This window comes from Jatropha curcas, chromosome 1 (genome assembly GCF_041381405.1).
Source record: "Jatropha curcas cultivar XTBG-Jc1 chromosome 1, XTBG_Jcur_1.0, whole genome shotgun sequence".
NCBI classification, from domain to species: Eukaryota; Viridiplantae; Streptophyta; class Magnoliopsida; order Malpighiales; family Euphorbiaceae; genus Jatropha; species Jatropha curcas.
This window is the reverse complement of record NC_143151.1, coordinates 19320292-19332658: the sequence shown is the minus strand read 5'-3', so window position 1 is coordinate 19332658 and position 12367 is coordinate 19320292. Positions and strand designations below refer to the sequence as shown.

At 31.5% G+C, this 12367-nt stretch overlaps 1 pseudogene; it reads left to right on the top strand.

Moving 5' to 3' along the window:
* The first annotated feature begins 10679 nt into the window (after window positions 1–10679).
* On the top strand, window positions 10680–11351 carry LOC149499101 (uncharacterized; annotated as a pseudogene).
* Window positions 11352–12367: the final 1016 nt, after the last annotated feature.

The window sequence follows — 12367 nt, the reverse complement described above, 5'->3', positions numbered from 1 at the left end:
AATGTCATATTCACAAGGTGTATTTTCAAAGTTTCAAATTAGATAAAATATATAACAATTAAATTAATAACACAATGACATCATAGAGTATTAATGCGATTTGATTCAGTTTTAAATGGTTTAATAAAATAAAAATCAAACCAAATTGTTTTGAAAGCGATTTATTATATTATAAACCAAACTAAACCATTTAAAATGATAAACCATTTAAAACTGACGGTTTGGTAAAGTTTGGTTTGGTTTTGCAATTTAAACCATTTAATGCTCACCCCTAATCTTAGTACCATTGAATTTCTCAAAATGTGAGCATACCTTGAGACCTGAAAGCATGCAAGACCCTAAACAAGGGGCAATAACTTTTTTAGCTAGGGGAAAACCCTCAGGAAGTCCTAGCCAAGAATCCTACTAAGACAGGGGCACAACTATAATACCCCTTCACCCCTTTGGCTTTATTTCAAGCTTCATACCCATCTATCACACATATCATTAGGTCCATTAGAGCCCATCCTCTCATGATTACCTTAACCATACCTCCAATCAAAGTAGTGGGACAAAATACACCTTTGATAGAACATTACCTGAAACAATTTCCACCCAGTACATCACCATTCATGCAAGCATTTAAATCATGCACTAGCATTTGTGCACAACATGCATTGCAAAGAAGTCCATTCACGCATTGGCATGGAAAATCATACATCCTCATGCATAACATGCATTCATCCTGCACACTATTTTTGCTAACAAAAGTGTAGGTATAGTACAAGTCAAGAAAAAGCAAGTTGTCTCCTAATATAGCGGTTGCCTTCCGTGGCAAGCTCTCCATCCCTAAGTCAAGGCCACCTCCTCAGCATCTCACTCCTACTGCTCTAAAGAAATGCTCACCATAGCAACCTTCCTATGGCTAATATTATAAGTACATCAAGCCAGCCCATAAAGAATAAACTCTTACTTAAAAGATCCTTTCTAATAATAGATTATCATAAACCTGTACTTAGAAGATACTACGCACATGCCTATCATTTAGAAGATCATTTTAGATAAGTGAAAGGAAAGAGGACAGACATATTACTATAGTCATATCAAAGATTCCAACAACAAATCTTCCTAGATTTATTCTCCCACCAATAAGTTTGACCGAGCCAACAACCACCTCGATAAGCTGACAAACCTCAACAAGTTGGTAGCATAAAATAAATTCACGGGATTTAGTCTCCCTCTAGCAATTGAAATGTTTCAACTAGCTATTATTTTTGTAGTTGAAATAATTAGCTAACCAACCCCTTCAGCTGAAATGGATCAACTACGTCAACAGGTGCAATGGATCAACTATCTCTGCAGCTGAAATTGATCAGTTATTAATCAACCAATATCTCCAACTGAAATAAATCAACTATAGGGTAGCCAACATCTCCAACTAAAATGGATTAGGTATGGAGTAGCAAGTATCTCCAGTTACAATGGATCAACTATGGAACAACAAAATATCTCCAGCTGAAATGCATCAGCTATGGAACAACAAAATATCTCCAGTTGAAATGGATCAACTATGGAGCAGCAGATACCTCCAGTTGAAAGGGATTAGCTATGGAGCAACAATATCTCCAGTTGAAATGGATTAGCTATAGAGCAACAGCTAAAATGGATCAACTGGACTAATGATTAACTAAAAAGGATCAACTCATATACATCAATCAATAGCTGAAAAGGATAAGCTCATCATCTCTGCCTTTTCTAAGAAAAAAAAAACAATAAGTTCATCACCATCACTCCTGCCAAATCCTCTTTGACAATCGTGATGGTGGATAATCTATTAACATGTATTTTTTATACCCTTATATCATGGAAAACAAGTTATAAAGGGTGTGGTTCAAACCGGTAGCGAATCGATTAGGATTGAAGGATAACCTAGAAGCTAAAGGTGATCTTTATACACCATTCGAGTCATAACTCTTTCCATAGACGGAATATTGGCATAATATTTATACCATTGGAAACTAGCCAACGGTATATGGGACGTTTAAAATCCAAATTGAAACAGGTTATGAACAATGTAAAAATCATTACAAATCATTGCAAACAGGGCGGTCAGGTGCGATCAGCCACCGGCAGCAGTTAACCGGCCATAACCAGCGGTTGTTGGCTAACCACTCAAGGATGCACATGAATTCCCCCAAGTTCATTTTTCCTATAAATACAGCCTATTTTCACCTTCAAACAATCTGGCATAATTCTCTCCCTAGAACAATTACTCATTGTAAAGTATATTCTAAAAGCCGTAGTTGAAATATTTCTTTGACTTTCTAGCTCTTTTCTCATCTCCTCCACTCTTCTTGAGTGTTCTAAGTGAGCGGGTTGATATTCCTTTGGCTCACTTTTCTTCTAATCTCTTTATTTAGCCTAAAATTTTCGGTTTTCTTCCATTTGATTTAGAGCCTCCTTAGTCCATCAAACCTTCACCAAAAAGCCCTTTCCGGGTTTTGACCCTCCTTGGTCATCAAAACCTCACTTAGTTTAGATTTCTCCTTGAAATCTAAATCAAGCTGAAGCTCTAAGAGGAAAAGTCATAACCTTGACTGTCCACCTAAGAAGGATAAGTTGAGTCGGTCCACCCTCACTAATGTACCCCAAGCTTCTTAATTCCTTTGCAGATGTTGTCATTTTCCATAATAATTGCAAATTACATCGAACATTTTGTCGCCTTTGAATTTTTTCGTGAAATGAATGGCAAATATGTCAGAACTTTGTCTTGCTCTTTGAAGAACTTGTGTACCTTGCTCTTGCTCTTCCTCTTCCTCTTATTGTAATTGCTCATCATTAAATTCAGATTCTTGATTCAGAATTTCCAAATTTTCATTTGGATATCCCTCAAGATTATATTGGTCGGGAATGAAATCAAAGATATCGTTTGTAGGGATAGATGAATATTGTGTTTCTCCAATCTTTCCCTTACCCTTAGCGGAACTTGAGTTTCCTCTACTTGCCATTATATGAAAATAATATGTAATTTGGAAATTTGAATAAAAAAAATTAGAGAGAATAATTAGAGATTGGAATTTGAAGAATTAATTCAAAATAATTTGGACAAATAATTGGAGATTGTTCTTTGAGGAAATTATCTTGCAATATTTTGGACAATAATTTATGAATGAAAATTAGAGAGATAATAGAGTAGAGAAGAATAATATAGGGTAGAGAGAGTAAAGATAATTTTGTGTGAGGAGATTGTAAATGGAATGAGGTATTTATAATAAATCCAAAAAATCATTTTTCCACAAATACCCTTGAAACTAGCCGTTATGTAACCGGTTATAGTTGTTAGGAGGGGTAATTTGAGGATTTCACAAAAAAATTTGAAAAAAAAAAAGTTGCTGCTTGCTAGAACTGGCGGTTCTAGCCATTAGAAACAGAATTCAAATATTCTTGGAACCGATGGTTCGAACCAATTGGAAAAACCAGCGATTCTATCCGATTCCGGCTGGTTCTTAGAACCGCCGGTTAGTGGTTCCAAAAATGGTGAAACCAGAATCGAACCGTAGGCCACCGGTTCCGGTTCCGGTTCTGGTTCGGATCAGTTCCGGTTCTGGGAACCATAATTTGGCCACCCCTATCTAAGTCCCAATTTCGTTTTCTTCGGATTAGGGACTTTGTAAAATGCTAGACAACCCTAAACTCTAAGATAATTTAGGTTTGAGTTTCTATTATTCTAGTTCTTATATGGAGAAACTTTATATTTTCTTGAAGGAATTCTATTGTGTATATGAAAAGCTATGAAAAAGCTTCACCCCATAAATTTATTGGCATTTTCGAATTAACTAACATTAAGTTAAGCATAGCTACTAAAGTATGATTTTTTCTTTCTGCCAATCTATTTTTTTCTGCTATATATGGAGCACTTGTTTGGTGAATTATTCCATTTCTTCACAAAAATTTGAAAATTCTAATGGAAGATATTCACCACCTCTATCACTTCTCAATATTATAATTTTCTTTTCCTTTTGATTTTCAACTTCAGATTTATAGTTTTTAAACATTTGAAAAGCTTGATCTTTAGTTTTCATTAAATAGACATAAGTATATCTAGAGGCATCATCTATAAATGTAATAAAGTATCTATTTCCTCCTCTAGTTAATATGCCATTTAATTCACAAACATCTGAATGTATAAGATCTAATAATTCCGTGATTCTTTTAACTTTAGGAAAAAGTTTCTTAATCATTTTGACTCGAATAAAAACTTCACACTTTTTTATTTTATCATGATTATATGATATTAATCCATGTTTAGACATAAATTTTAATGTTCTAAAACTAACATGAGCAAGTCTATCATGCCACAATGATGAAGATAACTCAATAATATAAGCAGAAGATGCAACTTTATTGATTGATCATTTAAACATTCATCACAAGCATAGCCCTTCCCTATAAACAATCCATTCTTGGACAAAATCAGTTGATTAGATTCTAAGACAGCCTTAAAACCTTTCTTACACACTAAACTGGCAGAAATAAGATTTTTTCTCATTTTTGGTACATGTAAAACATCAACTAGCAGTAACTTCTTTCCTGAAGTAAAGTCCAATTCAACAGTTCCCTTGCCCATCACTTTTGCAGTGTTATGATTATCCATAAGAACTTCTTATCCATTATTTGCATTTTCATAAGTCTTGGATAAAGATTTGTTGTTACACACATGGACTGTGGCACCAGAATCATACCACCAATCATTTGTGCTTTTAGAAATAGTCATGTGATGTTCACTAATCATTCCAATATGCAAATTAGAAACCAATGCAATAATGTCTTGAGTTTGTAACTCAACCACATTCGCTTTCTTGGAACTTTGGACATAATCATTGTCTTTCTTTTATTTCTTTAGATACTTACACTCATGTTTGTAGTGCCCTTTTTGTCCACAGTTATAACAGGTTTTCCCCTTCTTTGAATTTTTTGCATTCGAACTGTTTAAATTTGATGGACCTGCTGCATCATGATACTTTCTCTTGTTCTCATTTTTCTGACTTTCCTCAACGTAATTGTATTTTATTGTAGATTGAGAGACAGCACCATCATACGAATTCTAGTTTCCTCTTCAATTTCATAAGTGTTTCTGAATCTGTTGAAGAGAAAAATCTTCTGTAGTCTGTAGTAGTTTCTGCCTGTAATCATTCCAACTAGGAGGAAGTTTTGCAATTATTCATCCTACTTGTAATGATTCCGGAACAACTATCTTTAAGTCTTTCAACTTAGACACAAGGAATTGCAGTTCATGGACTTGATCCATAACATATATTATCAATCATAAAAAACTCAAAATATTTCGTAATTAGAAATTTTCCACACCTTGTTTTTCCTTGTTGTATTTGTACTCTAGAGCCTACCATATTTCCTTTGGAGATAAACAGAAGTGAACAAATCATAGAGCCTGTTAGACAGATTATTGAGAATATGGCCTCTACACAACAACTCATCTTCCTCCCTCATCTTTCGTTTTGCCTTGATTTGTTCGTTATCTTTAGGTGTCGGTTCAGCAAGATTAGGCATATCAGGATTCAGTATGTATGATATTTTAAGAGGTGGTAAGTAGAAAAAGCATCTTATCCTTCCAATGAATGAAATTTGTACCATCAAAACGATCAAGTTTCATGAATTCTTTATTCAAAATTGCTTTCGATGCCATAATTAATTCCTGAAAATTGTTAGGACAGTGGGTGTATTTATGGCTTTGAGGTGTGAAAGAAAATCACTTTCTTTCAGGAATTAATTGCCCCCACTATGTGTGCTGCAAGGTTATGGCAATACTTCTTTAGGATACAACAAAGCCTGCAGCAACTTTTTGAGGTTTTCCTAAGAACTTCTGAATAAGTAAAATTAAGAGAGAAAGATGAAAGAACGTGTTTGTTATTTTGAAGGAAACTTCTTTTATAGATATGAACAGTTTTCTTTTATTTAGGAACTGTTCTCTTGGCAATGTTTCATATAAATAAAAACTGTAAAATGTAGTTATTTTTTTTAATTTGTAAATAAATAAATAATATAATAAAAATAAAAAATAAAGTTATAAACATAATTCCAACTTTATTTTATTCCATGTGGGACAACTTTCTTTCTCACATATATAACTCAATTAAATAAGCTTATAAAAAAAATCCTATATAGTTTATAGCTTCTTAAAAACATACAGCGGAAAAGTAAAATAAAAAACTGTATTAAAATAATCAAACTATAAAAGTCAAGGGAATTTAAAACCTTGATACAATAGTGGAAACCCATCAAACAATCTTATAATAGTTTAGGTAAACCATACAGAAAAACTGCAAGAGTTCCATTTGAAAATGCAACTTAAGGAAATAAATAAAACTTGTTCATATAACCTTCCAAAAGTAATAATAAAATTTCCACGTCTCTTTAAATAAATAATCAATATCCAAGTTCAATAAAATAAATACTAAAGAGGCATTAACCTCAACTCCAAAACATAAATCCAAAACATCATAAGCTCAAATCTTTAAATGAGAGGCCAAATTCAAGTGGAAACTAAACATTAGTCCTTAAAAGAGTTTAAACCAGATAAAAACAAACGTACTTAAGTAAATAAGTTACAAGTCCCGTATAATAAATCAATGCTCTCATTATTTCAAATCTAACACATACCGCGATTTTGCAGTAAAGACTCATACTCTTGTCTGGAAGCAAAAGACTCTCTCTGGATACAGGTACTGATGATCAACGACAAATCAACTCTCCAATCTACACGAGATAAAATCATCCCCTTGAGTATAAAACTCAATGGTACTCAACAAATATATGCAAACACATAACATACATGTATGGTACATTGCAACCATACCAATCGCATTCAAATTCATATAAACTATCATTTCACAGTTAATTTATCATATCACTATGTTTATACTCATTAAGGTCATATCCATAATTACTTACATTCCAAGAAACCAACATCAATCATAACATAATAACTTATTTTATAAGCAATCTCACAGATATATTAATCTAAATAAGTTGTAGCAAAAGTAATCCCATAACTGTATCAATTAAGTAGCTTACAACATAAGCAATCATAAAACAGTTTCCACATGGTAACTTGATGTACAAGTAAGCATGTAATAACTTCAATATAATTAACTTGCATTTAAGGTAATTATATTATAATATCCGAGTGAATGACTTGCATCACAAGTAAACATATTTCATATTCAAAGTAGTATCTTGCATTACAAGCAATCATATAATATCATCCAGTAAGTAACTTGCGTTATAAGTAATCATTCCATACAATTGTTCTATCGTTAGCTTAATCCTTAATTTAGTTATTTGGCCTTAACAGTGACTTAGAAGAAATATAAGCAGAATAGGTAACAGAATGGTGTCTGATAATAGTCAGACTAATACTAGCTAGTTAGCCTTTTAACAGTAAACTTAGAAAGTCTTTCAGAAACAACTTCAGTAGAGTGCGTCCACTCGTCCTTAAGACACCCACGTGGTTGGCATATGATCATAGCACAATCCAAATCAAATCCACAGTATCCTTTATTTTTAGAAACAGATAACCATATTCTAGTAACCACTCAACTAAGATCACAGTAAGAGCCTAGTAGATTCTTGTTTAAGTTAATTCAGTTTGTTTCCATTTTCAGATAATAACCATGTTTTTCAAACAACAGTCAACATCCAAATCAAGTAAGCATACTTGATTGCATCTTGCTCATGATTCATAAAAGCTCCCAGGCCTTATATAAATCTCATTCAAACATTCTCACATATGTGCATATATCAATCTCATATTCAATTGGATAAGCAATTCAAGCATCATAGATAGAACCAAGTCAATCACTACACATCACTAATCCAATATCACTTTAAGAGTCAAAGTAAGTGAGCGTACTTGGTGCATAGCGTTAAGTTTTCCAAAGCGTAAAACTAATTGTATTATTACTCATCCTGAATACATTCATGTAGTACTCATGTCTCATAGAAGCTCACAAAGTCAAAGCAATACAACATCACATTTAAACCATCCTTAATCATCATTAAACTCCAAAAAACTTCATACAAGTTAGCAAACTAACTTACTTCATGCTTAACTCTTAAAGGTCATAAAATAAAAATCAAACAAAGGTATGCCCTAGGGGACATGGTTTGACCAGTCCTATATCTCTAGGGTACATGCATTCTTTCCTAGGTTTAATCACATACACCCACACCTTACAATAGTACTTAATTACCTACTTAGGTATCATTTAAGTATAAACCCCTAATTAGGTACCATTACTCGATTTAAAACCCTAATCATATCTTAACCATCCAATAAATGTTTAATTAATTAATTAAGCATCATATACTAACATATCATAGCACATAACATGTGAAAGACCAAACAAAATGCACTTTAGGCACTAGCATAGGCTTGACCTCCCTTGGGAGCCAACCTTGTCTAAGTCCAATTCATGCAAGTTAAACCTCTCTTTCATTATATTGCTCTAAAAAAAAGTTCTCGTAGCCTTTCTATTATCCCTCTCTCTCTAAAAATTGCCCCATAGCTTTTATTGAAAATCCATCTCTATTTTCTTATTCACAAATTTGCTTTACTTTTTTTTTTGGGTGAAAATTTTGAGGCAAGACCTTAATATTCTCATTGCTTTTTAATTTTATGCAAGTATTTTTTGTATTTCTTTAAATTAGATTGTTATTTTAAGTCTGTATTTGGAATTGAGTTTATGTTTATATATTGCTGAATTACCGAGGAAAATATTGTAAATTGAAAATTGGGATTTTTGTTGTTTATTTCTAAATTAATGTATACTTTATTCAACTTTATCTAAGCTAATGTGTTTTTGTTTTCTATTAAATATTAACTTTTATTTGCTTGTTAGATTTCGGAGTTTAGTAGTAAGTAAAATTTCAGTTATATTCTAATTTTCTGTCACTGGAGGTGTGATTATGCCAAGCAAAAGGTAAATTTTTTATTTCTCTTTATGGACTGTGTTTATTGGTGAAGATTGTATTCACATAATGGAACGGAAGAGATGTTGAGGTGTCAATTATTTAGTGTGTAAAGTTTGGATTCAGATGTGTAAGAACAAGAGCTTTTGATGTACCAGTTGTAGTGTAATTCCTCCTCTTTTTTTTGTCTCCATGAAATGTTAACATGTATATAGCTGATGGGTGTTCTTCTTTGCCAAAAAGTTATATTTATTATTTCTAGCTGTTGTGACCATAAAAATAATCCTATTAATATAATATATTGAGTTTTGTTAATGTTAGGTTGTTGTCTAATTATATTATATTTCAAATGACACTTTGTGAAAATAACAATATATTCCATGTTTAAAGTATATGTTTAATTCATAGAAAAGCAATCAGTAAAATGCCAGGTAGATAATTCTTGTGGAAAAGCTAATCTTTTTTCATTTTAGTTTTTTCATTTGGAATTGAATTTATGTTTTTTCATTCTTGTGGAAAAGCATCCATAATATCAGTTAGCATAGTTTCATAACACATAGCAACTCAATAAACAAGGCTAACAATGAGATGAGAAAAAATTCTAAACTAATTCTCATATTATTATCATCCTATTCTAATTAATTTGAGTTAAATCATTGGATATCTTTCATGTTGCCTTAAACTAATTTAATTAAACAACTTCTAATTTTCTTTTTATGTTTTACTTATTCTATTAAATCTTCTATGCTCTAAAGTCACAATAAAAAGTTAGCTATGAAATGTACTACTCATTATAACAATAAAGTAAATTAGTTATAGAATTGAATATAATAGGAACTTTAAATCCTTTAATTTAATCCCACTTTGCTGTTTTTATTTAAATAGCATCATTATATCATATTCTTTTAATTTTCCATTTATTCTTATTTTGTAGATACTTCTCAACTCTCAAGTCTCAATTTGTTAGATTTATGGCTAAAACAAAAACTATTGATTCTTTTTTAAAGAGAAAGATTGATTATCAACATGAAAGTGTACATTCTACATTAATTCAAATGATTAAAAGTACTCATGAAGAAAATCCTTCTAAAAGTCGTAGAATTGAGATTGAAGAAGATAATAATAATGTTATAGAACGTGATCCAGGATTGTGCCGTCAAATTTTAGAATTTTCGATCAATGAAAGAGATGAAATAAGAAGAAAATATCTAAAAAAGAGAGCACATCAAATTCTTCTTCAAAATTTCCTCGTTCTAGTTCTAAAAAACATCCTCATAGATTTTATGCTGCATGGTTTAATATGTTTCCATGGTTGGAATACTCTGTTACAAACGATATTGCATATTGTTTTCCATGTTATCTATTTGGTAAGCCATTTAGTAGTCGTCCTGGAGCTGATGTGTTTACTGTAAAAGTATTTCGTAATTGGAAAAAAAAGTCAATGATGGAAAAGTTGTGTATTTCTTAATGATGTTGGGGATGATCCTTGTTTGTTGTATAACAATGCAGTGCAATATTGTGACACTTTATTGAATTAGTCACAACATATTTATAATATTATAAGTGTGAAATCTGTAGAAGAGAAACAAAAAATATATATATTGAGACTTAAAACCTCCATTGATGAAATTCAATGGTTAACTTATCAAGGTTGTGCATTTAAAGGGCATGATAAGTCATCAAATTCTAGAAATTGTGAGAATTTTTTAGAAATGATAAGATTGTTAGCATCATATAATAAGGATGTACATAAAGTTGTCTTGCAAAATGCTCCATATAATTCTCAATGGACTTCTCCTAAAATTCAAAAAGAGATCCTACATATCCTTGTAAGTAAGGTTCGAAGTCATATTATTGAGGAGATTGACAAGTCCAAATTCTGCTATTATTATTGATGAATCAAAAAGAGAGAAACTGGCTATTTTTTCAAGGTTTGTTGATAAAAATGGTTTTATCAAAGAACAATATTTTGATTTGGTGCACGTTAAAGATACTACAAAAGCAACTCTTAAAAATGAATTATTCAATGTATTTGCTCGACACTATCTCGATAGTCAAAATTTTCGTGATCAAGGATATGATGGTGCTAGTAACATGCGAGGGGAGTTTAATGTTTGTAAGCATTAATTCGGAAGGAATGTCCATATGCATATTATGTGCATTGTTTTGCTCACAAGTTATAAAATTTTAATTACTTTTCTTTTAAGAACTTTAATTTTTTAATAAAATATATTTTATTAATATATCGTTATAATATCATTTATAGATTACAACTTACACTTGTTGATGCTTCTAGAGAGGTTATCCCAATTCATCAATTCTTTTCAAATTTGACTTTCATAATAAATCTCATTTGTAGTTCAAGCCAACAACATGATGAATAGGAAGTTGCTAAACTGGAAGAAATTGCATACTTATTAGAATTTGATGAATTATAGACTGGTAGAAGGGGCAAACTAAAGAATAACTTCAAAACAAGCTGGTGATACTCGTTGAAGTTCTCATTTTGATTATATATGCAGTTTGATTGCAATGTTTGGGGTGACTTCTTCAAAATATTATTAATATGGAGCCACTTACTCTCTACATAGAGATCATGGAGATGTTGATAGTGCTTATAATTTAATGAACTCATTTGAATTTGTCTTTTTTTTTTTTTAACTTTTAGTAAAAGAGATGATGGAAATTACTAATCTTCTCTGTGATGCTTTACAACAACAATCTTAGGAGGTTAGCAATGCCATGGAACATATAGCAACAATAAAAAATCTAATTCAACTATTAAGAGAAGATGGTTGGGATGCTCTTATTGAGAATGCCAAATTATTTTGTCATCAGTATCTTATTAATGTTCCAGATTTTGATGCTTCTTATATAGCACGTCGGGTCCACGCTCATTACCAACAAGATGAAGTCACCATCGAGCATCATTATCAAGTGGACATATTTCTCATTGCCATTGATAAATAATTACAAAAGTTGAATTATAGATTTAATGAGGAGACTGTAGAGCTTTTCTCTTTAGTCATATTTGATTCCTAAAAATAGATATAAAGCATCCAACATTGACAATATTTATAAGCTTGTAGAGAAATATTATCATGCAGATTTCACTAAGCAAGAGAAAATCAATTTGAAATTATAGCTTCAACATTTTATTTATGATGCACCTCATGATCTAAATTTAAAATCTCTTTCTAAAATGTCTGATCTTTGTAAAGCATCAGCAATAGAGAAATCAAATGTCTACCATTTGCTTGATCGCTTGATTCACCTTGTATTAACTCTTCCAGTATCTACTAGTACTTCAAAATCAGTGAGGACGATTAATTTTTTTTATGACTAAAAAACTAAAGATGGCCTTAATTTATTTTATTTTATAGAAATCAATTTTATTTGT